This window comes from Neophocaena asiaeorientalis, unplaced genomic scaffold, assembly GCF_003031525.2.
Source record: "Neophocaena asiaeorientalis asiaeorientalis breed wild unplaced genomic scaffold, Neophocaena_asiaeorientalis_V1.1 scaffold118, whole genome shotgun sequence".
Taxonomy (NCBI): Eukaryota; Metazoa; Chordata; class Mammalia; order Artiodactyla; family Phocoenidae; genus Neophocaena; species Neophocaena asiaeorientalis.
The window spans coordinates 2,790,230-2,815,481 of record NW_020175528.1 but is presented as its reverse complement, the minus strand read 5'-3'; the positions used below and the strand labels follow the sequence as shown (position 1 = coordinate 2,815,481).

General features: G+C 37.8%; 1 protein-coding gene across 5 annotated transcripts in view; it reads left to right on the top strand.

Moving 5' to 3' along the window:
• TFDP2 (transcription factor Dp-2) overlaps positions 1-25,252 on the top strand; it is a 157,366-nt gene that overhangs the window by 477 nt on the left and 131,637 nt on the right. The gene's annotated exons all lie outside the window — the stretch shown is intronic.

Sequence of the window (25,252 nt, the reverse complement as noted above, 5' to 3'; positions counted from 1 at the left end):
GGTCCCCCCCCGGTCTCCGCCCCCCAGCCACACACAGACACACAGAGCGAATTGGGGGAGGCACCGTCCCTGAGTCACGCCTCGTGGAAGAGAGGAAGGGCTGCTTTCTACTTTCTCGGTATCTTCAGGGGAGAAGCATGGCTTCTATGTCTGGTTTTCCATCTCTACCAGGTGTATTTCAGAGTTCCAAAGCCTCGTGCGCTTGGAAGAGCCTCGTAGCCTCTATAAGGGAACTTTTCTCTCAAGTAGAGGGTCACTTTTGGGGCCCAGACTCTTTTGAGAAATTCCGGAGAGCCAAGGTCTCTCTCCACAGAAAAGGGTAAAGATTTTTATAGGCTCTTGCAGGGAGACAGTGCAACTAAGGGGATGAGTGCTCCGTCTCTGGTACCAGTCTCTGTTACCTGGCGTTGTGTGGTCTCAGTTTCTTCATCTGTAAAATCGTATCCACCTATTGAGGGTGTTGCCAGGAGGAAATGGACTAATCGGTGTCACCATTTGGAACAAAGCTCACCTCCTATTAATTGCCCTGCCCTGCTTGAGTTAGGCATTTAATTGACCCCCGTGAATGATGGTTTAGAAAAGTTCCCCGTATTGTTTCTCTTTTTCCGTTGAAACAGTTAACAGGCTCATCCCTTTCCGTATTCACTGCTGAAGCTCCCTTTGAGGCTTTGAATACTTTTCCTCATTCTGGCCCTGAGGGCTCAGACTCCCTGTCCCACTTCTTTGCTCTCTTTTTGGTAAGTCAGTAGCTCATTCCCTTCCTTCCCCTTTCTCCCCCAAATCTTAGTGTTGTGTTTTTTCATTTGATTTCTATAGCCTAATTTTTTTCTGGGCCACTTTTCTTTTCTCTTAATGGCTTGAAATCATCTTCACCTAATAGGTATAGTTGAGGTTATTCATCTGTCCTCTGTACTGTGTAATCATGACCCTACCTCTGTACAAAATTATACAGAAAATAATTTAATTGATCTGATATTGCATGTTGCTTTTCCATTTCATTGGTTGGCCTATAATTTAGCTAAAGCTTTATCACTATCCTGTTACTGTAATAAATCTTTAATGGCAGTGTCCATTCTCAAGTAGCACCCGGAGAAAAATCAAATGCCTAGACCCCGGATTCTGTCACACTTCTGTGCTGGCTCTTGATGCATTTGTTATTTATTAGAACATCTTGTGCCTGGAACTAGAGTCTAGTCTCATGGCAGACATGGTGTCTGTAGCCCTGTTCTGGCAGTTCAGTTGCAGTTTCAGCAATGTGGTGCTTATATTTAATAAAGGCCCAAGACTTATTAAACTCTTATTTTGGAGTTCTCTTTCTGTCTAGTTGTTTAAGAGGGAAAACAGAAGTTTCAAGTGTTTAATACTTCACGTTACCATTTTGTGATCATGTGCTTTTCCCCCCAACTCTTGGAAATGTGTCCTCCGACTGGCACCTTCAGGTTTTTCCCTTGCACCCAAAATTCTTAACTGTGAGCTATGTCCCCTCAATACAACTTGAAATTGGGTGCACAGATGTGTTTATCCTTAATATGGAAAGCATTTGTGGATGGAAATTATACATTAAAACAACCTGAAGGATTCAAAGGTTGCTTTTTGTAATTAGGAATTGAAATGTGAATATACATTTGCTTTTCTTTTTTTAGCATTGTAGAAAGACTGGCTTTGTTTTCTTGCTGTTGATACTTTATGTTCATAATGCACGAGTCGTATATTACATTGCACTTCACCTATGGGTGTTGAATTTTGTTGAAAGTTTTCTCTGCATCGATTGAGATGATCATAGGTTTTTCTCCTTCAATTTGTTAATATGGACTTCACCATTTTTAAAGGCTATTTAGGTGTATGAAAGTTTGTAGAATGTGGTGAGGAAACAGACTAAGCCAAAATTAAATTCATGGCAAAAATAGTGAAGTAGAACCTAGTATTCTGACTTCTAGTACATTGTTTCTTAGTTTGTCAACCTTAACAACCAATCGGGACTAAAAGATGAGAAGGGAGAGTTTAGGATGAAGTCTTAAAGGCAGAGGGGGAAACTTTCTAATTTGGGCATTAAATATTAGATATTGAGTAGTATATTAGCACCTCATTTTTTAATCTTTAAACTTAGGTATGTTTCTTTTTTTTTTTTTTTAATTTATTTATTTATTTATTTTTGGCTGTGTTGGGTCTTCGTTTCTATGCGAGGGCTTTCGCTAGTTGCAGCGAGCAGGGCCCACTCTTCATCGCGGTGCGCGGGCCTCTCACTGTCGCGGCCTCTCGTTGTGGAGCGCAGGCTCCAGACTCGCAGGCTCAGTAGTTGTGGCTCACGGGCCCAGTTGCCCCGCGGCATGTGGGATCTTCCCGGACCAGGGCTTGAACCCGTGTCCCCTGCATTGGCAGGCGGATTCTTAACCACTGCGCCACCAGGGAAGCCCCAGGTATGTTTCTTTTAAAGATGAAATAGTAAGCCATTATTACTTACAGTCAGAACTTACTTATAGTTGGTTTACATTGTTGCTTGGCAAACTTGATTTCACTTTTTTTCTGAACCTGTCATGATATTTTAAGCTCTTATTGTAACATGTATCTTAATGTGTCTTAGGGGAAACTAGAAAGCATGAAGTTCAGTGCTTTTTAGATCATAAAGTTTTAAGCTGTAATCAGTTTTAAAGATTATAAAATATATTTGCCTCTTCATACTTGAATCTTTTCTGTTTTAATCTGGGTTAAGTAATTCTAAGGATGGGGCATGAATACATTAAAAGTAGATTTGTGAACCCTTGGAAATTTTATGTGCATTTGTATATTTTTCTAGAGAGAAGATTCATAGTTTCTGAGGCAAAGATATTTGGACAACTCTCATTTTTATAAAATTATTTCTTTTACAGAACTAGAAGTTATATCTTCACTGGTTTTAGTTCTGTCCCCTCTGTAGTGGGTTTTCAAATATTTGAAGATACTTCCTATACTCTCATGATTCGTTTCTTTTCTAGACAAAGTATTCTCAGTCTTTAACCTCCTCTAATGATTTGCACCTCCTCAAATTACTTATGGCTCATTTGTGGGTTTGTCAGTTCATCCATATTCTTCTTAAAAGTGTAGTACCCATAATTAGATATTAACCAGTAGAGAAGACCGTAAGTTACCTCTCTGATTTAAGATTAAGGGTAGACTTGCTTCTTTGGCAATCACGTGGCACTGTTAATTTACAATAATGTCCTGTCAAGAAGGCGAACTCTGGGGCTAGCCTGCCTGGGTTTAAATCCTGGTTCTACAGTTTATCAGCTGGGTGACCTTGAGTAAATTATGTAAACATTTTGGGGCCTCAGTTTTCTCATCTGTAAAATGGGGTTTATCATAGTACCTATCTGATAGGGTTCTTCTAAGGAATAAATGAATGCATATATGTAAAGCATTTAGAATAGTCCCTGGCATTTAAGTGCTATGTGCATTACCCATTATTGATTTTGTAGTCACCTAACATTCTTGAGTTGTTTTGTCCATGCTCTCCCAGTTCTTTAATAGAATATTTTTTGGTAGGACTTGATATTTATCCCGATTAAATTTTATCTTGTCAGATTGGTTCCAGTTTGTTGACTCTAAAAAAAAGAAAAAGTCTTGATTTGGTCATTCAATAAAAAAGCTTATTTGTTTATCCATAGATTTGATAAACTATAATTTTGATAATGCTGACATAGCCTTCATACAAATATTATTAAAATGTTGACTAGGTGGGCCTAGGAGCAGAGCTCTCACCCTGCTAGAGACCTCATAATGTTGAATTTTAAAAACCTGTTAATTCTTTGATTCAAGTTGTTCAGCTAATTAGAAATCTAGCTAATTTATCATTATCTACCTCACATAGTTCTAGGTTTTCACAAGGAAAATATAAGGAACTTTAACAATTGCCTTCCTAAAACCCAGGTAACTTTATATATACTTCATTAAAAAAAATCCTATCTGTTTAATAACTGTCAAAAAAAAAAAGAGCATTAATCTGTCATTACTCATCCTTAATGAAACTATACTGATTTCCAGGAGCATAGGCTGGTTATTGTTTTTTCTGTGTTCATAGACTTCTCTCAGTAATGACTCTAAAATCTTGTCTAGAGTTACATTTAACTCAGTGATCAATAGTTGGCAGGATCCCCTTTCCCTAGCAGCTGCATGCACATTTCATCGGGAGTGATATACCTTGTTGAAGGTTTCCTTAGAGCAGTTAGGAACTCTCTTTAGAATCTTCTCATCTATATTGAGCTTTGGTTTCCATTAATTCATTGATTAAATTTATTAAATGCCCATTTTGTGCAAGATACCAGTGCTCGTTTAACCCCATACAGTCTGAAGAGAATTTTTCATGGTAGAGATACCTGAAGCAAAAAGGTAATCCATGTCCGTTTCTCGCCATTCCTACTGTTGTTACCATAGTCCGGGCCTCCATTCCTTTCCTCTACAATAATAGCTTCCTTTTGACCTTCCTTCTTTGATCTTTTTCTGTCTCCAATCCTTAAGCATTGCAGCCAGAATCATCTTTTTTGTTTTGTTTTGTTTTTTTGCTGGACTGCTCAGCATGCAGGATCTTAGTTCCCAGACCCGTGCCCTCTGCAGTGGAAAAGTGGAGTCTTAACCACTGGACCACTAGAGAAGTCCTTCATGTTTTTTCCTTAAATTAATTAATAAGCTTTTGGTTGCGTGGGTCTTTGTTGCCGCGCGTGGGCTTCCTCTAGTTGTGACGAGCGGGGGTCACTTTTCGTTGCAGTGCGCAGGCTTCTCATTGCGGTGGCTCCTCTTGTTGTGGAGCACGGGCTCTAGGCACGTGCACTTCAGTTGTTGTGGCACGTGGGCTCAGTAGTTGTGGCTCGCAGGCTCTAGAACACAGGCTCAATAGTTGTGGCGCATGGGCTTAGTTGCTCCGCATGCGGGATCTTCCCGGACCAGGGCTCAAACCCGAGTCCCCTGGATCGGCAGGCGGATTCTTAACCACTGTGCCACCAGGGAAGTCCCTGTTTTTAAAATGCATGTATTTCTTTAAAGTATTTTCTTCCCCACTGGAAAAATGTTTAATGATCTAATTAGATTTTAATTTTTGACTACTTTCCAACTCCCTTATTCTGTTTACTAGCCTTTTAAATTCAAGCCTCCCCCGCCCTCTTTATTTTTTACCTTACTTATTCTTAGAGATGATATGAACCATCAGCCAGATAGTAGGCATGGAGCAATGGTGATTCCTCACCAGCTGGTCTGTGTGTGAGTCACTCAGCTGACAGATATGGAGTGCTTACTATGTTACAGGCACTGTGTGAGCCACTGAACTGACAGAAGAGCATGACATAGCCTCAGCCCTTGAAGAATTCTAAGTGCAGGGAAAGATAGAATAGGGGAAAGTATTTGGAAAAGAGAAATCTTTCTTTTTTTTTCTTTAATACTCAAAAGCATAATAAGTTTATGTAACAGATTCCATTTTATTTTGAAAAGAGCCAAGTATGTTGTTATTAAAGAATGAGTTTGTGGGACCTGCCTGGCGATCCAGTGGTTAAGACTCCATGCTGGGACTTGCCTGGTGGCACAGTGGTTAAAAGTCCGCCTGCCAATGCAGGTGACATGGGTTCGATCCCTGGGCTGGGAAGATCCCACATGCCACTGAGCAGCTAAGCCCATGTGCCACAGCTACTGAAGCCTGCTCTCTATAGAGCCAGCGAGCCACAACTCCTGAGCCCGTGTGCCACAACTACTGAAGCCTGCGCACCTAGAGCCCGTGCTCCGCAACAAGAGAAGCCACCGCAGTGAGAAGCCTGCACACCACAACGAAGAGTAGCCCCCGCTCGCCACACCTAGAGAAAGCCCGCGTGCAGCAACAAAGACCAATGCAGCCAAAAATAAATAAATTTATTTTTTAAAAAAAAGACTCCATACTTCCACTGTAGGGGGTGTGGTTTGATCCCTGGGAGCTAAGATCCCACATGCTGCATGGTGCGGCCAAAAAAAAAAAAACAAAACTGGGGGTGTAATGTACACCATGATAAATATAGTGAACACTGCTCTATGTTATGTACGGAAGTTGTTAAGAGAGGAAATCCTAAGAGCTGTCATCACAAGGAGAACAGTAGTTTTCTGGTTCTTTAGTTTTGTATCTGTATGAGATGATGGATATTCACTAGGCTTATTGTGATAATCCCTTCATGAGGTATGTAGACAGATCATGCTGTCCACCGAAACTTCTGCAGTGCTTTTGACAGCTATATCTCAAAACTGGAAGAAAAAGAACGTATGCAACTAACAAATAGCAGTCAATAAAATGATTTCTAGGCTAAAGAAAGTTTGGAAAAACTTTTTCATGTTGTGACTACTAGCAACTTAGATGAATTTTTCACATTGAATCTACATCTATCTTAAGTAACCAGTGTGTGTTTGGTAACATTTTTATGTCCGATATCAGAAGCTCTCTCATAGTTTACATTATCTAGTGCTTACTGTGTGAATCTTGTTGTGTCTGATAGTTCCCTTGAAGATACTACCTGTTAATTAATTAATTAATTTTTGCTGTGTTGGGTCTTCGTTTCTGTGCGAGGGCTTTCTCTAGTTGTGGCAAGCGGGGGCCACTCTTCATCGCGGCGCGCGGGCCTCTCACTGTCGCGGCCTCTCTTGCTGCGGAGCACAGGCTCCAGATGCGCAGGCTCAGTAGTTGTGGCTCACGGGCCTAGTTGCTGTGCGGCATGTGGGATCCTCCCAGACCAGGGCTCGAACCTGTGTCCCCTGCATTAGCAGGCAGATTCTCAACCACTTCCCCACCAGGGAAGCCCGATACCCCCTGTTATATCTACTCTTAGTCTTAGCTCTTGGTTATCTTGCACAAATCCCACTTTTTCTCAAGAGGAATATAGGAGATTGGTTGCTGACGATGGAGAAATAAAATAGACAAGTTGTGCTTTCTGGATTCTTCTGGGCTTAGGGACTCATGCTTGCCTTTCTGACTTCTTGTATTAATATTTGGCAGTTACCAATTTAAAATTTTCTGAAAAAGAATCTTCATATTTTTCATCTCACTATCCAGAGGTAAAACTATGTTTTTAAAAACTGCTTTTTTACTGAAAGATGATAGATACCTAAAATTGGACAAATTTTCACTAACTAAATAACACATCAGTGTAACTAGCACCCTAGATCCAGAAACAGACGATTAACAGCACCCTACTGCCCTTTCCAGTCACGAACACCTCTTCCCCAAGGGGAACTATCTTGATTTCTAACAGCACGAATTAGTAAAACTACCTTTAACCATATCTGCTTTTAGTTCTTTTGATGGTTATCACTCTTAGTGGTATAATTATTGCTGTATTTCTTTTTTTAAAACTTTTTTACTTTAAACTAATTTGAGACTTACAGGAAAGATACAACTTCCTAATGTTAATTTAACCTTTTCATAACCATTGCATAATTATCAGGAGCAAGAAACTAACACCAGGACAATATTATTAACTAAACTACAGACCTTAATTTGAATTTCATCATTTTTTTCTGTAATGACATTTTTCTGTTCCAGGATCCTATCTGGGCTCCCATATTGCATTTAGTTGTTTCTCCTTAGTATTCTCTATTCTCTAACAGCCTTCAGTTTTTCTTTGTTACATGACCTTGACACTTTTGAAGAGTACCGATCATATATTTTCCAGAATATCCTTTATTTGACTTTGTCCAATGTTGTCTCATGATTGGAGTGTGGTTATGCCTTTTTACTAAAAATACCACAAAAAATGATGTGTCTTTCTTTCACAGAGCTCATCAAGGGCTTCGTCATGTCAATATGTTTTATCATTGGTGATATTTACCTTGTTTACCCTTGTTTACCTTGGTTAAGTTGATGGATGCCCACTTTCATTTTTTAAATCTTGATCTCTAATCCTTTTGGAGTTTATTTGTGTGTATGGTGTGAGATATGGATCTAATTTTATCTTTTTCAGAATGACTGCCCAGCACCATGTATTAAAAAGTTCATCTTTTCAGTTGATACCGAAAAGTATTTGACTAAATTCAACACCCTTTATGATAAAAACACTCAACAAACTAGGAATAGAAGGAACTACCTCAACATGTAAAAAGGCCCTATAGGAGAAGCCCACAGCTAACATCACACTGAGTTGTGAAAGACTGAAAGCTTTTCTTCAAGTTCAGGAACAAGACAAGGATGTCTGCAGTCACCACTCTATTTAACATAGTACTGGAAGTCCTAACTGGAGCAATTAGTCAGGAAAAAGAAGTAAAAGACATCTGAATTGGAAAGGAAGAAGCAAAATTTTCTCCATTGGCAGACAATATGATCTTTATATGTAGAAAACCCTAAAGATTCTACATACCCAAACCTATTAGAATTAATGAACAAATTCAGCAAAGTTGCAGGATAAAAAAATCAACACAAAAGAATCAGTTGCATTTTTACACACTAACGTAGTGAACAATCCAAAGGGGAAATTAAGAAAACAATTCCATTCAGGATAGCATGAAAGGAAAAAAGAATAAAATACTTTAGGAATAAACTTAATCAAGGAGGCAAAACACTGGTACATGGAATATTACAAAACATTGCTGAAATTAAAGAAGACACAAATAAATAGACAACTTGTGTTCCTAGACTGGAAGACTTAATATTGCTAAAATGTCAATACCACACAAAGTGATGTACCGATTCAGTGCAATCTTTATCAAAATCCCAATTTCTTTTTTTTAACAGAAACAAAAATCCGTTCTAAAATTCATAAAGAATTTCAAGGGACCTCACATAGCCAAAATAATCCTGAAAGGGAACAAAGCTGGCGGACTCAGACTTCCCAATTTCACTACTTATTACAAAGCTACAGTAATCAAGCAATGTGGTACTAGCATAAAGACAGACATAAAAATCAGTGGAATATAATAGCCCAGAATAAACCCTTGCATATATGGGCAAGTTATTTTTGACAAGGGTGCCAAGACCATTCAATGGGGAAAGGGTGGTCTTTTCAACAAATGATGTTGGGGAAACTGGATATCCATGTGAAAAAAAAAAAATTGGGCCTTTATACCATATATGACAATTAACTCAAAATGAATCAAAGACCTAAACTTAAGAGCTAAAAGTATTAAATTCTTAGAAGAAAACATAGGTAAGAATCTTTATGATTTTGGATTTGGCAGTGATTTCTTGGACATGATACCAAAAGCACAGGTAACAAAAGTAAAAATAGATAAATTGGGCTACATCAGAATTAAAAATGTCTGCATCAAAAGACACCATTAAGGGTGAAAGGCAGCCTATGGTATGGGAGAAAATATTTGCAAATCATATGTCTCATAAGGCGTTAATATCTAGGATATATAAAGAACTTCTACCAGAACCCAAACAACTTGATTCAAAAATTGGCAAAAGGACTTCCCTGGTGGTGCAGTGCTTAAGAATCCGCCTGCCAGTGCAGGGGACATGGGTTCGATCCCTGGTCCAGGAAGATCCCAGATGCCGTGGAGCAACTAAGCCCGTGCACCACAACTTCTGAGCCTGCGCTCTAGAGCCCAAGAGCCACAACTACTGAACCTGTGCCACAACTACTGAAGCCCGCACCCCCCAGGGCCCGAGTGCCACAACTACTGAAGGCCGCGTGCCTAGAGCCCGTGCTCTGCAACAAGAGAAGCGACAGCAGTGAGAAACCCATGCACTACAACGGGGAGTAGCCCCCGCCGCTCGTTGCAACTAGAGAAAGCCTGTGTGCAGCAATGAAGACCCAACACAGCCAAAAAAAAAAAATTGGTAAAAGACTTGAATAGACATTTCTCCAAAGAAGATATACAAATGGCCAAAAAGCACATGAAAAGATGTTTAACATCCACTAATCATTAGGGAAATGCAAGTCAAAACCGCAGTGAGAGGGCTTCCCTGGTGGCGCAGTGGTTGAGAGTCTGCCTGCCGATGCAGGGGACACGGGTTCATGCCCCGGTCCGGGAAGATCCCACATGCCGCGGAGCGGCTGGGCCCGTGAGCCATGGCCGCTGAGCCTGCGCGTCTGGAGCCTGTGCTCCGCAACGGGAGAGGCCACAACAGTGAGAGACCTGCGTACCCCCCAAAACAAACAAACAAACAAAACAACGCAGTGAGATACCACCTCATACCTATTAGGATGACGCCTATTAAAAAAAAAAAAACCAATAAAACAAAATAACAAGTGTTGGTGAGGATTGGAAACTTGGTTGGTGAAGAAATTGAAACCCTTACCCTGTTGGTGGTAAAATTTATAAAATGGTACAGCCAGTGTTGAAAACAGTATAGAAGTTCCTCAAAAAATTCAAAGTAGAATTACTATGTGATCCAGCAATTCCACTTCTGGATATATACTCAAAAGAATCGAAAGCAGAGCCTCAAAGAGATATTTGTACACTCATGTTTACACCCATGTTTATAGAAGATAGAAGCAACCCACGTGTCCATCAATAGATGAATGGATTAGCAAAATGTAGTATATACATACAGTGGAATATTGTTTAACCTTAAAAAGGAAGAAAATTCTTACACATGCTATAACATGGATGAACCCTGGGAACTTGATGATAAGTGAAATAAGCCAGTGACAAAAAGACAAATACTGTATGATTCCATTTATATGAAGTACTTAGAGCAGTCAAACTCATAGAGACAAAGCAGAATGGTGGTTGTCAAGGGCCACGGGGAGGGGTGAATGTGGAGCTATTGTTTAATGATTATGTAGTTGCAGTCTTTCACAGTGAAAAGAGATCTGGAGGTTGGTTATACTGCAGTGTCAATGTACTTGATGCTGCTGAACTCTAAACTGAAAAATGGTTAAGATAGTAAACCTTATGTTACGTGTATTTTACCACAATTTTTTAAAAATCTGAAAAGAGTCCATCTTTACCCAATGATTGGGGATGCCGACTTTGTCATATACTAAATTTCCATTTGTATTTAGGTCTAATTCTGTACTTTCTATTCTGTCCACTGGTCTACTGGCCTATTCGTGCATCTGTACCACAATGTTTTAATTACAGAGGCTGTATAGCATATTTTAATATCTGGTAAGGTTATTTTCCATTCATAGTTTTTCTTTTCCAGTACTTTCCTAGTTATTCTTGCATGTTTGTTTTCTATGTCAACTTTATTTTTAAAAATTTTTTAAAAATTATTTATTTGGCTGCGTTGGGTCTTGGTTGCTGCGTGTGGGCTTTCTCTAGTTGTGGCGAGCGGGGGCTACTCTTTGTTGTGGTACGCGGGCTTCTCATTGCGGTGGCTTCTCTTGTTGCGGAGCGTGGGTTCTAGGCACGTGGGCTTCGGTAGTTGTGGCTCACAGGCTCAATAGTTGTGGCGCACGGGCTTAGTTGCTCCATGGCCTGTGGGATCTTCCCGGACCAGGGCTCAAACCTGTGTCCCCTGCATTGGCAGGTGGATTCTTATCCACTGTGCCACCAGGGAAGTCCCTCTATGTCAACTTTAATATCAACCTGTCTAACTCTATAAAATGGGTTGTTAGTATTTTTATTGGGATTACATTGAATTTATAAATTAACTTAGGGAGAATTTATATCCTTATAATGTTCAATTGTCTTATCCAAGAACAGGGTATGTCTTTCCGTTGTTCAAATCTTTAGGAGTATTGAAAAATTTCCTTGTTTTTTTTTTTTTTAAAAAGCTTTATTGCATTATAATTATCATAAACTTTACCTTTTAAAGTATATGATTTGGTGGTTTTTGGTATATTCACAGAGATGTGCAGCCATCACCACCACCTAATTCCAGAACATTCCTAGTAACCCGAAGAGAAACCTGTGCCCTTTAGCAGTCACTCCTCATTCCCTTCTCCCTCCAGCCCTGGGCAACTACTAATTTACTTTATGTTTCTTTGGATTTGCCTCCTCTGAATAGTTCATATAAATGAACTATTCATGTATAATATCTAAATCATATTTAAATTCCGTCATACAACATGTGGCATTTTGTGACTGCCTTCTTCCACTTAGTGTAATATTTTCTAGGTTTATACATACTGTAACGTAACAATACTTCATCTCCTTTTTATTGCCAAATAATATGCATTCCGTTGTATAGATATAGTCCTTTTTATTTATCCATTCATCAGTTGGTAGACATTGGGTTTGTTTACGCTTTTTGGCTATTATAATAATGTTGCTACGAACATTCGTGCGCAGGCTTTTGTGTAGACGTATGTTTTCAATTCCCTCATACAAGTTTTTATACATTTCTTGTAATTTATTATTAAGTATTTAATCTTTCCTACTATTGGACTTTCTTTACCCTTGTAATCCTCCTAGTGTTTATTGATTTTTGTGTTTTTCTGTATTGATTTTGTTGCTGTACGTAAGTTAAACTCGACTGTAGTTTAACATATTGTTCCTATTATCTGGCTTTGGTGTAAGGGTTATACTGACCACATCAAATGAGGCATTGTTTTGAAGAGAATTCTTTGGAAAACAATGTGTATTCTCCCATTTTGGGGGCAGGTTGGTACATATGTCTCTTAGACCACACTTACTAATTGTGTTGATGAAATTTTGTGTATACCCTTACTGACTTTCTTATTTTGTCTGTTCAACTCATCATTACTGAGAGGTGTATGTTAAAATCTCTTTTATAGTTGTAGATTTCTCAGTTTCTCCTTGTAAATTTGCCCTTTTTTTTCTTTATACATTTGTGAACTGTTATAAAATACATTCAAATTTAGAATATTTGTGTCTTCCTGCTGAAAAGAACCTTTAATCGTTATATCCTCTTTATCCTCTATAATGCTCTTACTGTGAAGACCATTTGTGTGTTTATAGAGTCACATTGTCTTTTTTCATTCTGTTACTTTCTGTGGAGGTATGTGTTAGATACTGCAAAGAGCAGTTGGATTTTGTTTTCCATTTTATTGTTTATTTTAAACCCAATGTGACAGTCTTTTTAACTAACGAGTTTATTTATGTATTTGCATTTCTTTCTACCATCCATTTATACTGCTTTTTCTGTGCTGCTTCTGTTTTTCTATCCTACCAGCTTTTGATAATTCTTTTATCCTTTAAGTGGTTGCCTTTACATTTTTAGTGAGCATATTTAATTTAACACAGTATTTTCTAAACAGCACAAGGCCCTTTGAATTCTTTAATTCTGATCAAATGCCTCCCTTCTTATATTATTGTTGTCCAGGCATATTTCCTCCTGTTTTTTCCCCCACTTTCTTCATCTTCTAAAATTATTCAGTATAACTGTCATACAGATGATGTATGTTTATATATAATCTTAACGTTTTTATTTCTCTTCCTTGAATTTCTTTTGCATTTTCAGCTTAGTTTTCCATTTTCCTGAAGTATATCCTTTGGATGCCTCTTTATTGAATGTCTGTTGAAGGTAAACTCACTGAAAATGTCTTTTATTTCACGCTTATTTTTAGGTGAAAACTATTCTAAAATAGTTTAGAATTCTAGTTTGCTTTTGTTTTCCCTTAACACCTTGAGGATATTCACTGTGTTTTTGCTTTTGCTGCTGTTGAGAAGTCTTCTGCAGTCTAATTGTCATTTGCTTGTAGATAATCTGTTTTTCTCTCTGCCTGTGTTTTTTCCCCCAATTTAAAAAAATTGTAGTAAAATACACATAACATAAAGTTTACTGTGTTAACCATTTTAAAGGATACACTTCAGTGTCATTAAGTACATTCATATTGTTGTGCAATCATCACCATCATCTCCAGAACTCTTCTTCTTGAAATCTGAAATTCTGCACCCATTTTCCCCTTCTCCAGCCCCTGACAACCACCATTCTACTTTCTGTCTCTATGATTTTGATTACTCTAAGTAGTCATATAAATCATAGAATCATACAGTATTTGTCTTTATGTGATGGGCTTATTTCACTAAGCATAGTGTCCTCAGAGTTCATCCATGTTAGAGTACGTGTCATTATTTTCTTCTTTTTTAAGGTCGAATAATATTCCATTGTATGTGTATATGTAGCATATTTTGCTTATCCATTCATCTGTCTATGGATACTTGGGTTACTTCCAAATTTTAGGTGTTGTAAATAATGCTGCCGTGAACATGGGTGTACAAATATCTCTTTGAGACCCTGCTTTCAGTTTTTTCGAGTATATATCCAGAATTGGAATTTCTGGATCACATGGTAATTCTAGTGTGAATTTTTTCAGGACTTCCATACTGTTTAAACTCCACACTAGCTGTACCATTTTATATCCCCACTGGCAGTGCACAAAAGTCTCGACTTCTGTACATCCTTGTCAACGCTTCTTGTTTTGAGAGTAGCCATTCTAATGGGTGTGAGATAGAACCTTACTGTGATTTTATTTTGTCTTTTTCTAATGATTAGTGATGTTGAGTATCTTTTCATGTACTTGTTGGCCTTTTGTACATCTTCTTTGGAAGAAAGTCTATTCAAGTCCTTCGCCCATTTTGGAATCGGGTTGTTTGGTTTTGTTTTTTTTTTCTTTTTTTGGTTGTTGAGTTTTAAGAGTTCTCTGCATATTCTGGATATTGATCCCTTGTTGGATGTATGATTTGCAAATATTTTCTCCTGTTCTATGGGTTGCTTTGTTACTTTGTGGATAGTGTCTTTTGATGCACAGAATTTTAAATTTTTCATGAAGTTCTATTTGTCTGTTTTGTCTTCTGCTGCCTGTGCCTTTGGTGTCATTCTCTGCTTGTTCTTAAGATCTCTTTATTTTTAGTGTTTTGCTGTGTCTGGATGAATTTTTTTTTTTTAATTGGAGATCATTATGATACCTGAATCTGAGGATTTTTAGGAGACCTCTTTTTCCCCTAGTTTCCAGAGCTAGATAGAGACATTTTCTTGTCTTTGCTGGTGGTTGATTTCCTTCTCCTCCCCTAGTCCATCCTTTCACTGAGAATGTTTGAAACGGGGTGGAAAAAAAAAAAAAAGAAAGGGAGTGGGGACCTTAATTCCAACTCTTCACTTCATGTGATTCCCAAAGCCTTGTCTCTTGTCACTTTAAGGCCATTAAAAGTTAAAAGTTTTGGTTATTTGTGTTGACGAATTCCTCCATGGCAGCTGAAAACTTTGCTTTCTTGTGAGCTCAGCATTTGAGAGAATATGTATTTTAATGTATCCAACATTTCTAGATATTTGTTAAGGTGAAGTTTACAGACCCTTTAGTTCACTGTGTTACCAGAAACAAATATTTTTTGGGGGTATAATTTCTTTCCTTCTTTTCTCTTTTCTTTTTCTGAAATTCCCTTTTAGTTGGACATCCTAGATTTGTGATTCTTATTTTTTTCTAATTTTAAAAAGCTTTTTGTTATAGTTTGTAGATTTCCCACTCTTCCTTTGCTTTCTTTCTCTTTCTCCCCTTCTTTTCTTTCTTTCCTCTTCCTTCCTTCCTTTCTTTTCCTTCTTCTGTTTTGTTAATTCGGTCTTTTTATTTCACGTTAGAGACGTTCCTTATTTGTTCAGTAAACTTTGGCCATCTGTGTAAAGAGTGAGACAGTAAAAACTCTGTCCGTGGGGAGTTGTTAACTGCAAGTCTTAATACAGGGTGATGGAGTGATTGAGGGTCTCTTCTCTTGGGTCAGATTCCCTATGGAGGAATCTCGTAGTCTCCTGCTTGATTGGCTTGTGTTCTAGAAGCTGATTTGGGGAAGACGGCTGGGGTCCACTGTTCAGCATGTGAATCTTAACTTAATCTCTTTGTGGTATGCTGTGACACACAACCCCTGTGTGTACCTGGTTTCTACATCCTAGTTTAGTGTCTTAAGACAAATCACTTGTCTCTTGCTAGGGTGCAGGAGAAGCAGTTTCTTGGCTACATGATAAGGCTTCTGGGTGAAACCTGTTCCTTATACAGCCTTTCAACCGATATTCCTATTTTCAGCCCCGACCCAGATGTCTCCATTCTTAAGCCTTTCTGTTGTGTTTGCAGCTTATTGGTTTCATACCCTCACCTGCCCTCACATGCATAGGGTTTGGCTTGTTCTGTTTTACCAAGCCAAGTTCAGCTACCCTCTGTCTAGCTTCAGTGAGCTGTATTTATGTCCCTGATGTTTCCTTTCATGCTACATATGTATATGTTTTTAAAAAAATATTTATTTATTTATTTGACTGTGCTGGGTCTTAGTTGTGGCATGTGGGCTCTTACTTGTGGCATGCGGGATCTAGTTCCCTGACCAGGGATGGAACCCGGGCTCCTTGCATTGGGAGCATGGAGTCTTAACTGCTGGACCACCAGGGTAGTACCAATATGTATATTTTTTGGATGGTTTTATCCTTTTTTAGTCCTTTAGCTTCATTTTAGTGTAGTTTCAAAAGAGAATGGATATAAACCTGTGTTTTCGTATTTAACAAAAGAACCTTATGGACAACTACATGTAAAAGAAAGATATTAGAACATTTTTTCACACCATGTACAGAAATAAACTCAAAATAGATTAAAGACCTAAATGCAAGCCTGGAAACCATAAAAATCCTAGAAGAAAACACAGGCAGAACATTCTTTGACATAAATTGTAGTAACATATTTTTGGATCTGTCTCCTAAGGCAAAGGAAACAACAGTAAAAATAAACAAATGGACCTAATTAAACTTAGAAGCTTTTGCACAGCAAACGAAACCATCAACAAAATGAAAAGAGAACCTACTGTATGGGAGAAAATATTTGCAAATGATATGACTGGTAAGGGATTAATACGCAAAATATATAAACAGCTCATACATGTCAATCTTAAGAACAAACAACCCAATCAAAAAATAAGCAGAAGATCCAAACAGACATTTTTTCCAAAGAAGATGTATAGATGGCCACCAGGCACACCAAAGGATGCTCAGCGTTGCTAATAATCAGAGAAGTGCAAATCAACACCGCAACGAGCTATCACCTCAACCTGTCAGAAATGCTGTCATCAAAAAGACCACAAATAACAAACGTTGGCTAGGATGTGGAGCAAAGGGAACCCTTGTACACTGTGAGTGTAAATTGGTGAAGCCACTGTGGAAAGCAGTGTGGAGGTTCCTCAAAAAAATAAAAATAGAACCACCATATGATCCAGCAATTCCACTCATGCGTATATATCTGAAGAAAATGGAAAACACTAATTCATAAAGATGCATGAACCCCAGTGTTCATAGGAGCGTTATTTACAATAGCCAAGATATGGAAGCAGTCTAAGTGTCCATCAACAGATGAGTGGGTAAAGAAGATGTGGTACACGTATTCAATGGAATACTACTCAGTCGTTAAAAAGAATGAACAATTTCCATTTGCAACAACATGGATGGACTTGGAGGGTGTTATGCTTAGTGAAGTAAGTCAGACAGAGAAAAACTAATACTATATGACATTATTTATATGTGGAATCTAAAAGATGAACTAGTGAATATAACAAAAATGAACCAGACTCAGATATAGAGAACAAACTAGTGGTTACCAGTGGGGAGAGGAAAGGGAGAAGGGGCAAAATAGTGTTAGAGGATTAAGAGGTACAAACTAATGTGTATAAAAATAAATATGCTACAAGGATATATTATACATCACAGGGAATAGAGCCAATATTTTATAATAATTATAAATGGAGTATAATCTTTAAAAATTGTGTATCACTATATTGTATACCTAAACTTATATAAAATTGTAAATCAACTACGATTTTAAAGCAAAAGGAACCTTATAATACGTTTTAAATATGTTGTATTCACTTAAAATAGTACTGTTATAAATTCAGGAATTTCTTCTGTCTTCCTTTTCCACTCATGTTTATTTCAGTTTCGTATCTTGGGTGAAGAGTAGAAGGATAGGTAAATATAGGCACGAATGCAGAAGGGCAACAGGACAGAGACATAGAGAAAAGGAAAAACGCATCTCTTAATAAGACCTTGAGAGACTTAGATGTAGGTACCAGTGAGACTTTAGTGAAGTAATAGTGCCATCTTCTGGCTTTTTAAAACCTGTGTTCCTGTAATTTTATCTTGGAATCCCACATGTCGCTACATTGCACTGTGTGTCAGATATGGTGAATTTGGTCTTGTTTAGTTCTCTACCTTTTTGTAGAAAAAGGCTTTTCTTTACATAGGATTTGATTAGAATACAATAATTCTGGTTTTTCAAGCTCCTTAAGCGAGGATTCTATCTAAAATGTTACAAAAACCATACCCTGACTCTGTACTTCAGATATTATTTCTACTTATTTTTTGAAAGCAGTATTGTTTCTCTCTCTCTCTCTTTTTTCTTTTTGGCTGCATTGGGTCTTCATTGCTGCCCTCGGGCTTTTCTGTAGTTGCGGTGAGCAGGGGCTACTGTTCATTGCAGTGCATGGGCTTCTCATTGTGGTGACTTCTCTTGTTGCAGAACACGGGCTCTAGGCATGTGGGCTTCAGTAGTTGAGGCACGTGGGCTCAGTAGTTGCGGCGCGTGGGCTCTAGGGCACGTGGGCTTTAGTAGTTGTGGTGCACAGGCTCAGTAGTTGTGGCTTGCAGGCTCAGTAGTTGTGGCCCACAGACTTAGTTGCTCCACAGCATGTGGGATCTTCCCGGACCAGGGATCGAACCTGTGTCCCTTGCATTTGCAGGTGGATTCTTAACCACTGCGCCACCAGGGAAGTCCAGAAGTATTGTTTCTGTATGAAGGAAAATACAGAATTAAAAATTAAATTGGTGTGTTACATAGGTACTTTGTGTTTGTGGGAAAAATACAGAATGTATAAAGGATGTAAGTAGCTCATCTTATTATTTCATTAAAATTGATCAAAGAAAAGAAAAATGTGTTCTTCCCACTCTTTGCCATATGTCCAGCCAGTTCCTTGCCTGGGAGGTAGTCTTTTTATACAAATGCTAGTATGCTTCACGTACTTCTCTTTAACTTGCTTCCTTTCACTGAAAGGTTTACATTGGAGGTCATTCTTTATTAGTTCACAATGCGCTCCCTTATTTCTTGTTTTAGGCCATGATTTGTTTAGTCTAATATTGGTAAACAGGGTTTGTCTTAACTTTTGCTATAAAAGTGACACCATAGTGAGTATCCTTTATATCTATGGTTTCACATGACCCTAGAAAAAAACCTCATGGGATATATACATGTATAATTTTCATAGATATGGTGAAGTTACGCTGCATAAAGATTGTACCTATTTATTCTACCACCAGCAAGTATGATAAAGTCTGTTTTCCCTCCTTTTTCTCAGTACAGTATACCAGTGTCAATATTTTTGATCTTGTGTATTACAGCTTTATTTTGTATTTCTCTTATGAGAGAGGTTGAATATATTTTATGTTTAAAAGCCATTTGTGTTTTCTGTTATGTATCTTTTGCCCATTTTTCTTTAGATCTATTTATGTTCTGTTTATTTATAGGAGCTTTCATAGGTTAGAAATTAACTCTTTTTTTGGAATGTGAATTGCAAATACTACTTTCCAGTTTATTTTTCTTATGACTTGCATTGTGGTGTTTTCTTTAAATATAAAAAAATGTAGTCATATCAGTTTTCTTCCTTTGATGAATCCTGGGTTTGGGTTCATATTTTAGAAGAGGTTTCCACACAGATTAAAAAATCAAGCTCCCATGTTTTCTTCTAACACCTAAAAAATTGCATTGGATTTTTTGATCCGTCTGGAATTTGTTTCAAACAAGGTACAAATTATGGCTCCAATTAATTTTTTTATATAAATTTATTTTATTGTATTTATTTGTTTTGGGCTGCGTTGGATCTTTGTTGCTGTGTGTGGGGCTTTCTCTAGTTGTGGCGAGTGGGGGCTACTCTTCATTGAGCTGTGTGGGCTTCTCATTGCAGTGGCTTCTCTTGTTATGGAGCACAGGCTCTAGATGCGCGGACTTCAGTAGTTGCAGCACGTGGGCTCAGTAGTTGTGGCTCGCGGGCTCTAGAGCGCAGGCTCAATAGTTGTGGCGCACAGGCTTAGTTGCTCCACGGCATGTGCGATCTTCCCGGATCAGGGCTTGAACCCATGTCCCCTGCATTGGCAGGCGGATTCTTAACCACTGTGCCACCAGGGAAGCCCTCCAATTAATTTTTTTAAGATGATTACTCAATTGTCTTGTATCCTATTGCTATTTATTGAGTAATCTACCTAAACCATTTATACCTAACTAATATGAAGTGTCAACTTTGATATATACTAAATTTCTTTGTAGATTTAAATCTATTCTTGCACTTGTTTTTTGGGTCCATCCATCTATACGCTTTTGCATTTACAGTATATAACATTTTAACTGTTGTAACTTTATGACTGGTTTTAATAATTAGACGGGTCTAATCCTTACTCTGTATTTTCTAGAATTTGTGTGGCTGTTTTGCTTACTTTTCCGTGTAAAGTTTTTTGTTTTTGTTTTTGCTCATCCCCTACTTTATTGTCTATCCATTAAAGAAATTTTTTTTATTGTGGGTAAAATACACATAACATAAAATTTACCACTTTAAGCCTTTTTTAGTATGTAGTTCATCATATCTATAACTCTTCATCTTGTAAAACTGAAACTCTATACACATTAAACAGCAGTCCCCCTTTTCCATCCCCTGTCCCCCAGCCCCTGGCAACCACCATTCGGTATACTTTCTGACTCTGTGATTTTGCCTCTACTCTGAGTACTTCATGTAAGTAGAATTACAGTATTTGTCTTTTTGTGACTGGCTTAGTTTGCTTAGCAGAATGTCCTCACGGTTCATTCATGTTGTAGCATGTGTCAGAATTCCCTTCCTTTTTAAGGCTGAATAATATCAGCCTGGGAGCAGATAAATTGAGAACCTAAACAAAATGGATGATTATCCAGGAAAATATAAACTACCAAAAACTACCTCCAGAAGAGGTAACAAGTCTAAGCTGTCAGGTTACCATAGGAAAAATAAAGTTGTCAAAGGGTTGCCCATCTAAAGAGGAACTGGGGCCGTACTCTTACAAATAAGTTCTATCAATAAGAAAACACTTTAAGTATTTATTAGTAATTATTATTAATTTTGACTACTAATGCCTTTTAAGCAAATGCTAAAATATGCTTTCAGAAGATTTGATAAGATTTAACATGCATTCATTATACAGTCTTGTTAAATTCTCATTATAAACATTTAATAAGAGAAAATGATTAATATTTAGTAAGATTATATTTTATGAAGAATGCATATGGAATCTTATCAGATGCCCTTTCAGCACCTATGGATATATTTTTCATTAAGTATCATTAAAGGAACAGTCTGATTAAAGAATAATAAGAAAGAATGTCTGTTATTACCACTCACCACTATTATTTAACATTGTACTGCAGAAATCAGCCAGTGCAATCAGAGAAAAGAATGATAGAAGTATATAAAGTGGCTGAAGAGGTAAAGTAATCATTGCTTACAGATGATCTGACTGTTTTCAGAGAAGCCCCAAGAGAATCAACTGGAAAGCTCTTTCAAACAAGTGATATGGCAGATTACAAAATTCATACTCAGAAATTCACAGCTTTCTTTCTTTCTTTCTTTTTTTTGCGGTACGCGGGCCTCTCACTGTTGTGGCCTCTCCCGTTGCGGAGCGCAGGCTCAGCGGCCATGGCTTACGGGCGCAGCCGCTCCGCGGCATGTGGGATCTTCCCGGACCGGGGCACGAACCCGTGTCCCCTGCATCGGCAGGCGGACTCTCAACCACTGCGCCACCAGGGAAGCCCCTCAGCTTTTTTAAAAATGGGAAAACGAGAGTGTTTTGTATTGCTTGTATGTGCTTAAAAGAAATCTGGGGCAGATACAGTAGAAACAAAGTACTTTGACTGTCCATGCAGGGGTATAAATGGGGCAGATGGGAAATAGGCAGATGGGCCAACAACATCAGGAGAATAACATTTCGCTGTACACCTTTTTGTACTTTCTGGCTATCTTCTTTTTAAAAATTAATTTATTTTTAAACCAGTGTTAAAGAAATCAAATTAAAAATATGTGATAGCTCTAAGTTGATAGAGGGCTCATATAAATAAGACAAATGTTCTTTTTCTAAAAAAATATATTTATTTATTTATTTGGCTGTGCTGGGTCTTAGTGGCGTCACGCGGGATCTTTGTTGTCGCATGCAGGCTCTTTAGTTGCGGGATGTAGGCTCTTAGTTGTGGTGTGCAAGATCTAGTTCCCTGACCAGGGGTTGAAGCTGGGCCCCCTGCATTGGGAGCGTGGAGTCTTAACCGCTGGACCTCCAGGGAAGTCCCAAGACAAATGTTCTTACCCTCTGCCATTTTTCTAGAAGTCTCTTTTAATTAATTAATTAATTTTTTATTAATTTTTATTGGAGTAGAGTTGATTCACAATGTGTTAGTTTTTTTAATTAACTTTTATTGAAGTATACAGAAGTTGATTTTAGATCATTTTAAACTATATAATAGTTTATATTCTTCGCCATTTATATACAATACAAACTTTCTTAAGTGTTTTTAAAATCTTAAATTACTTTAAAATTAAAACTGCTTGGAACTCATCTTTTTATGATATCATGGAACATGTATGTAGTAATTTTATTGCAAATTTTGGTTGTATATGACCTTGTGCAAGTTATTTAAGCTGACTCAGTTTTCCCTCCTGTAAAATGGAGGTAATAGCTATTCTGTAGGTTATTTGGGGTAATTATATAGTAAGTAGCTCTTGTGATGATGCTGGATATAAAATTGTTTCATTTCCATTTGGATATAGATGAAGTATTTATATAAGAACAGTGCTGTTTTAAGTGAGGATTAGAAACTGTACTGTTTTCTTCACTGATTGCTTCCTTTTTCTTTTAGCTTTTTTAAAAATTAATTTTATTGGAGTATAGTTACTTTACAATGTTGTGTTAGTTTTTACTCTACAGCAAAGTGAATCAGTTATACATATACATATGCCCAATCTTTTAGATTTCCTTCCCATTTAGGTCACTACAGAGCATTGAGTAGAGTTCCCTGTGCTGTACAGTAGGTTCTCATTACTTACCTATTTTATATAATCAGTTGCTTCCTTTTGATTGCCTCCATTTTTCTTTTCTTCTTGGACCCTTAGGTGAATTGAACATTTTACACTTGCATCATTTTTTGTACAATACTTTGTCTGTAAATTATATTAATACCCAAATGATGTTTTAAAAACTCATCTAGTCTGTTGTGATGTATCAAGTAGGGATAGATCTTAACATTTGTATTACTTATCTAGAGCTACATTTATCTGGAAACAAGACTTTGCTAAAGAGCATATGGACAACAGGTGATCTAATCCATGCATTATGCATAAACTGATTAATGGTTTCAATTTTGGCTTGTACCACTTGATAAAAGAAGCTTTCTATTCGGTTCTTGGCAGGATCTTGAAATGTGATTTTTTTCCAAATTTGGGTAATTACTTCTGATGTTGCTTGTTTGGTCAGGGCAGAAATAAGTTTTCTCTCTTAACTTTTGTTTTCTGTAATTAAGAACAAATAATAAATGTTATGATCTATGAAAAATGTTTTAAACAATAATATTCATTAGGTTTTATTGTGAAAGCTCGTATAAGACCATGTCATTAATGTGGTTTTGCCAGGGAATGAGGGAGGATTTTTTTTGTTTTTTTTTTCCTGCGGTGCCACATGGTTTGCGGGGTCTTAGTTCCCCAACCAGGGATTGAACCCGGGCCACGGCAGTGAAAGTGCAGAGTCCTAACCACTGGACCACCAGGGAACTCCCGGGGGAAATTCTGTTTCAGTGAATTTACTTGGTAAAATATAATATGTCTAGTTTTCCTTAGTATTAAGCTGCCAGTTGTCAATTACTTTGTCAATGTACTCACCTATAGCAGTGCCTCCTAACCCATTTGCTCCCTGAAAATCAAGATAAGCAAATTTACCGAGAATTTTATGTTAAATAAAATCAAGTGAACAAAGGCCTGTGTACTTGAGTTACTGACAAGTGCATAGGTTTTATGGAAGCTAATTTGAGAGCTGGGGACTTTTTTTTTTTTTTTTTTTTTTGGCTTATTTCTGAGCTTTGAGTTTTGTTCTAATAGGATAAGGTGTTTGTTAGATAAATGAATTGTAGATGATGAATATACACTTACCTGGTATAGTCAGGAAGTGAGTGAATATTTCAGTTACCAAAGAATTACAGAATATTATAGGTGATATTACCAGTTTTTAAAGAATTAGAATGCATGTAATTTGTACTTAATCTTTGGTGAATGTAATTTAGTATCTCTGGTTCAGATGTTCGGCTCTTAAAAATCTTTCCAAGGCTTCCCCCTAATTTAATTAAAAAGAAAAGAAAAAAGTAATGTCCTGCATGATTGGGCCTCCAACCTTATCTCTCAGTCTTTCCTCGTCTTGCCCTTTGTTTTCAGGTACATAGATCTTCCTTTAGCTACTGGAACTTGCTATATGTTTTTCTTCCTCTGAGCATTCCCCTGTCATGTTTGCACCCTCTGGCTGTGAGGTCCCCCTCTCTCTTTGCCAGTGGTTTACTCTGTTTGTCTGTTGAGCTCGGCTCAAACTTCACTTCCTCAGAGGAATCTTCTTTAAAACCACCAGAGTTCCAGACCCTTGTTGTACGTGCTCCCTTTGCATCTTTTTTTTTGCCTCTATAGTAGCACTTATAGTGATTGTAATTACATAGTTAATTGGGAAACATTGTTGAATGCCTACCTTCAGAGTTAAAATGTAGGCTCCATGAAAACAGGGACCGTCTCGTTGTTTCTCGAAGTATCTTTAATGCTCAGCCTACTGTTTGACAAGCAGCAGGCAGTCAATCAGTATTTACTGAATAAGTGAACCAATAAGTAGTGCTCAGACAACATTATTCGTAATTTCCCTGCACATATGTGGAAGACTCTGTTAAAAGTTGTTACTGATTGCTTGTAGTATTAACCAGTTTTTATCATTGTGTAGCGTCCTGGGTGAAAGCTTATGTAAACCTGGACACATTTTTTTTCAATTTAAAAAAGGTGAGCAATGAACATAAAAGCAATTATCTTTTTCTTTTTAAGTGTAAGATGTTGATGGTTTCTTAGAAGGGCAGCTTGTAAATTTTAACTCTTGGGACTTCCCTGGTAGTCCAGTGGGTAAGACTCTGCGCTCCCAATGCAGGGGGCCCGGCTTCAGTCCCTGGTAAGGAAATTAGATCCTGCATGCATGCCACAATAAAGATTTCTCATGTTGCAACTAAGAAGTCCGCGTGCCTCAACTAAGAGTGCGTGCCACAACTAAGAAGTCTGCGTGGCGCAACTAAGAAGTCTGCGTGGCGCAACTAAGAAGTCCGCATGCTGCAATTAAAGACCCAGGTGCCACAACGAAGATCCCGTGTGCTGCAACTAAGACCTGGGG